Source organism: Electrona antarctica (assembly GCF_951216825.1).
Source record: "Electrona antarctica genome assembly, chromosome: 9".
NCBI lineage: Eukaryota > Metazoa > Chordata > Actinopteri > Myctophiformes > Myctophidae > Electrona > Electrona antarctica.
Window position 1 is genome coordinate 52609078 of NC_136790.1, and position 6182 is coordinate 52615259.

Consider the following 6182-nt stretch of genomic DNA (forward strand, 5'->3'; position numbering starts at 1 on the left):
TATAGGGAGTTTACAACATCACAGCTGCTTGCTATAGGGAGTTTACAACGTCACAGCTGCTTGCTAGAGGGAGTTTACAACGTCACAGCTGCTTGCTAGAGGGAGTTTACAACGTCACAGCTGCTTGCTAGAGGGGGTTTACAACGTCACAGCTGCTTGCTAGAGGGAGTTTACAACGTCACAGCTGCTTGCTATAGGGGGTTTACAACGTCACAGCTGCTATTGTCCTCCAATGAATGGCTTTTGAAGATGACGTCATATGGCAGCCATAAGTCTATGGGATTTTTAACGTTTGTTACTTTTAGAGCACTTATGATGTAAATCGTTTGCCAGCCAAGTCCATGGACTTTAACGTTTGTTTAGGCCACTAAATGACGACGCAAGCCGTCATGTGGCCGATATAAATACAGTGGGCACCCCTCACTTCACACGGGTGTGATTTTTCTTAGCTACAGTGATGGCGGATTCATGTTACATGACCCTGTTATACACTGCATGTTTATGCTGTGGCTCTGCAAGAGGCTAGTCTGTGACTGTCTGTCTGCCCAGCTACTCTCACAAACTAATGCTTTTTTGAGGGGCGCTAGCCCCTGCTATGTCCAGCTTTGAGGGTTAGTGTGAAACCAAACATTGTCCTAACACAAACATTGAATGCCATTGACAATGAATGGCCAGCTTGTGTTTGTACCAACAGTCAATCATTGATGATGCTGTGATCACATTGAAACCTTGCCCAGATTATGAGTCATATGTCATAGATATGCACATGTCATCATAGATTATATGATGTCATCTGACCTATGACCTATGACCATGCATCTTCTATGACATAGAAGATGCATGGTTACATGAAGTCAAAGTCGCACGATTTGTCACACACGTTACTGCAGTGAAATTTGTTCTCTGCATTTGACCCATCTCTTGGAGCAGTGAGCCGCAGCGTGCGCCACGCTCGGGAATCATTAGTTGATTTGACCCCCCAATCCAACCCATTGATGCTGAGTGCCAAGCAGGGAGGCATTGGGTCCCATTTTTACAGTCTTTAGTATGACCCGGGCCAGGGATCGAACCCCCGACCTCCCAGTTTCAGGGCGGACACTCTAACCACAAGTCCGAGATCCACATTGTATAGCCACACCGTTTCTATGTGGATCCCAAGATTCACATCATTTGCTATGGTGGTGTTAGTTAGGCCACAGGTCAGAGGTCATGCCCCTGTTGTCCAGTCAGAGGGAAACCGTTGCAAAACCTTCAAAAGCGTAGACTAAAAATTACACCCGTGTGAACTGAGTGGTGTAAGGTCTTATATAGCCTGATCAGCTGTGGTCTGACGTAATGTCTGACGTAATGAAATCACACCTGGGTGAACTGGGTGACCGTAGCAACCATTCTCATTTTTTGAGCACAGACAGACAGACAGACAGACAGACAGACACGTAAACTAACAAAGCCAGTCGTAGGAGTGGTTTACACCACTCAAAAACCTAAACTTTGACGCAAGTGCACTGAGCATCCGACCAATCAGAGTGTGCTGTGCTCTGAAGTAGGCACACAGATTGTTTTGTTTACGAGCAAGCTGCCACAGAAGAAAGAATTCGAGATCGCACGTCTCTCTACCTCTCGTTCCCCACCTTATCGAGCTCTGTTCCTGAGCAGACACAGGCGGGCAGTTTGGCTGCTCAGAGCAACCAGATCTCTCGTCGGAACCCGCAGATGCGACTTTTTGTCATATGTACTCATGATAAATGGTGCGTTTATATAGCGCCTTTATCCAAGGCAATTTACATAGATTGTACATTACCTTCACCCATTCTCGCACACATTCTTACACCGATGGCGGCGGAAACCATGCAAGGCACAAACCAGCACATCAGGAGCAATTAGGGGTTCAGTGTCTTGCTCAAGGACACTTCGACACTACCTCTGGGGGAGCCCAGGTTCGAACCCAGAGAGCAACGGAAACAACTTTGAGAACCACGACTAGACACATGCATAGTACTCACTCGATTCCACTTGACGCAATTGACAGAAACACACTTCTGTATATGCATTATGCACACAGCGAATATTAAAGTTCTAAAGCTATTGTGGATTGATAGACAAACAACCACTGACATACAGTATAGCTCTGGTGGTCCGAACAGTACACCCGCTGCTCTACCCAGTCAGGAGAGAACAGTACACCCGCTGCTCTGCCCAGTCAGGAGAGAACAGTACACCCGCTGCTCTGCCCAGTCAGGAGAGAACAGTACACCCGCTGCTCTGCCCAGTCAGGAGAGAACAGCACGCCCGCTGCTCTGCCCAGTCAGGAGAGAACAGTACACCCGCTGCTCTGCCCAGTCAGGAGAGAACAGTACACCCGCTGCTCTGCCCAGTCAGGAGAGAACAGTACACCCGCTGCTCTGCCCAGTCAGGAGAGAACAGCACGCCCGCTGCTCTGCCCAGTCAGGAGAGAACAGTACACCCGCTGCTCTACCCAGTCAGGAGAGAACAGTACACCCGCTGCTCTGCCCAGTCAGGAGAGAACAGTACACCCGCTGCTCTGCCCAGTCAGGAGAGAACAGTACACCCGCTGCTCTGCCCAGTCAGGAGAGAACAGTACACCCGCTGCTCTGCCCAGTCAGGAGAGAACAGTACACCCGCTGCTCTGCCCAGTCAGGAGAGAACAGTACACCCGCTGCTCTGCCCAGTCAGGAGAGAACAGTACACCCGCTGCTCTGCCCAGTCAGGAGAGAACAGTACACCCGCTGCTCTACCCAGTCAGGAGAGAACAGTACACCCGCTGCTCTGCCCAGTCAGGAGAGAACAGTACACCCGCTGCTCTGCCCAGTCAGGAGAGAACAGTACACCCGCTGCTCTGCCCAGTCAGGAGAGAACAGTACACCCGCTGCTCTGCCCAGTCAGGAGAGAACAGTACACCCGCTGCTCTACCCAGTCAGGAGAGAACAGTACACCCGCTGCTCTGCCCAGTCAGGAGAGAACAGTACACCCGCTGCTCTGCCCAGTCAGGAGAGAACAGTACACCCGCTGCTCTGCCCAGTCAGGAGAGAACAGTACACCCGCTGCTCTGCCCAGTCAGGAGAGGGTGGTCCCAACAGCACGCCCGTTGCTCTGCCCAGTCAGGAGAGGGTGGTCCGAACAGCACGCCCGTTGCTCTGCCCAGTCAGGAGAGGGTGGTCCCAACAGTACGCCCGTTGCTCTGCCCAGTCAGGAGAGGGTGGTCCCAACAGTACGCCCGTTGCTCTGCCCAGTCAGGAGAGGGTGGTCCGAACAGCACGCCCGTTGCTCTGCCCAGTCAGGAGAGGGTGGTCCGAACAGCACGCCCGTTGCTCTGCCCAGTCAGGAGAGGGTGGTCCGAACAGCACGCCCGTTGCTCTGCCCAGTCAGGAGAGGGTGGTCCCAACAGCACGCCCGTTGCTCTGCCCAGTCAGGAGAGGGTGGTCCGAACAGCACGCCCGTTGCTCTGCCCAGTCAGGAGAGGGTGGTCCCAACAGTACGCCCGTTGCTCTGCCCAGTCAGGAGAGGGTGGTCCCAACAGCACGCCCGTTGCTCTGCCCAGTCAGGAGAGGGTGGTCCCAACAGCACGCCCGTTGCTCTGCCCAGTCAGGAGAGGGTGGTCCCAACAGTACGCCCGTTGCTCTGCCCAGTCAGGAGAGGGTGGTCCGAACAGCACGCCCGTTGCTCTGCCCAGTCAGGAGAGGGTGGTCCCAACAGCACGCCCGTTGCTCTGCCCAGTCAGGAGAGGGTGGTCCGAACAGCACGCCCGTTGCTCTGCCCAGTCAGGAGAGGGTGGTCCCAACAGCACGCCCGTTGCTCTGCCCAGTCAGGAGAGGGTGGTACGAACAGCACGCCCGTTGCTCTGCCCAGTCAGGAGAGGGTGGTCCCAACAGTACGCCCGTTGCTCTGCCCAGTCAGGAGAGGGTGGTCCGAACAGTACGCCCGTTGCTCTGCCCAGTCAGGAGAGGGTGGTCCCAACAGTACGCCCGTTGCTCTGCCCAGTCAGGAGAGGGTGGTCCCAACAGTACGCCCGTTGCTCTGCCCAGTCAGGAGAGGGTGGTCCGAACAGCACGCCCGTTGCTCTGCCCAGTCAGGAGAGCTGATAGGTGTAGAAGAGAAATCGTCTCGGGAAACTTGTGTATAAACAACCTACGTATTGTAGAGATGTGTTATTTATGTAGTTGCTCAATGCCGATTCATTTCCCTGGGCCGTCTTCAGCTGCTATAGGGCGGAATGCCGAAACTCGTCAGAAACTTCCCGGATTGTCACCTTCCTCCGCTCGTCCTCCAGGGCTTTGATCTTCTGTTCTTGCCAGAGGAGCTTTTCAAACAGCTTGTCTTTCACCTCCTCCCATTCGCTCTTCTCCTTCACGAGGGTCCGGTTCACGTCCTCCAAGGCCCTCACGCTCTCTCTCCTCTGCATGAGAGAGTAAGCAAGCATAAGTGCCGATGCGGCCGCGCTGACGGCGAGCCCGAACACTTTGACGTGATCAAGAAACATTGTCACTCTGACAGCAACGATGAACACACCGTCATGTTAAACACTGCTGACATAATGAAGTTTTCAGATCTTCATAATAGGCATTACTACATCATTACTACATCATTACTACATCATTACTACATCACCGACCTCGACTGATACAAATACGTGAGTGCCGTGCTGACATGTTATTTATACTCGCCCACTCTGCCAAGTCGTTGCATCACAGATCGTTGAGTATCTGAAGACCTTGCGGTTGCTATGGTAGCAGAGGTTTGTTTGTCATTGAGGGGCGCCATTCCCTCCGACGTCTGGCTTTCGGAAATTACGTCGTATGGCAGCCAAGTCTATGCACTTTAAATGACGTAAAAAAAACAGCACCCCACGTGACATCATGGAGCAGCCAAGTCTTATTATGGACTTTTCATGTTTGTTTAGAGAGCACAACGTTTGTTTAAAGACCCTATCACGTCACACGAGTGTGATTTTTGAGTGGTGCAACCACTCCAAGGAACAGCAATGTCCGTGTTCACCCGTGTGTTCACCCACCCACCTATGTGACTATGTCACTATGAGCACGAGTACCAATGACTACCAAAAGTGGCGCTGTTGTGCCAGAAACAGAGAGAGAGATAGTGCTGCTAATGAGAGAGAGAGAGAGAGAGAGAGAGGAGGGGCGGGGGGGAGGCCATTTAAATTAATGATTGACAAATAAAAAGGAAATTAAAAGGAAATACCTTGTAAGCTGCAGCATAATTTACTTAGGTTACTTTAGGAATAACAGTTCCGCCAGCTGTACGCCTGGGGCGAGTTGGTAAAGGGGCGAGTCGTTTGGTATTCTTTATAACCAGAGTCATGAGATGAGACATATCTATATACTGTAGGCTTATAACCTGGGTGACCGATGAAACAACAACAAAACAATAATAGACTTCAAAGTTCAAATGGCTCAAAAAAGTTCAATATGGGCTGTATCAGTGGTTCTCAGGGTGGGTTCCAGGGGGTCCAAATGTACCCTACACTACAGGTCTGTAAACATGTATAGTACACAATGACACAATCTGAGAACCACCAATCTGGGAGCCCATATTTTGGCAAAACAAAGGAAAAACAGCCCCCTCAAGAGACTAGAGACCCTAACCCAACAGAATTGGGGGACCCTGGCCTGGGCCATGGCTCAGTGGTCCAGGCACCTTGGCTGGTAATCCAGTCTGGCAGTGTGCCGCGGGTTCGACTCCCGATCCCGACGGCCTTCACTGCATGTCTTCCCCCCATCTCTCTCACCATTTCCTGTCAGCCTACTGTCTGTCCCTCCATAAAATATATACAAATAAAGGCGAAAGCCACAAAAGAAAACATTTTTAAAAAAAAAAGAATTGGGGGACCCTGATGGAACAGGTCTTATTTCTGGTTTTATCCTTTTAGCAGGTTTTGTATTGACCTGTAGGCTATACTTCCCTTTGGCTTGAACAAACCATGTACAACCCAGATTCGGCACAAACAAGGGACTAAATTATTTTCGCTCCTATGCCACCTTTTCCCCTCACTGTATATGTTTCTTTTCCATTTTTACCTCCTTTATGATGAATTCATGATCTGTTCTGTTCTTTGACTATATAGAAGTGTCTATTTGTACGTCTCTAAATGTTTTGATGAATTGAACATGGTGGACCCTAATGTAAACAAGTGTAATGCTTAATTG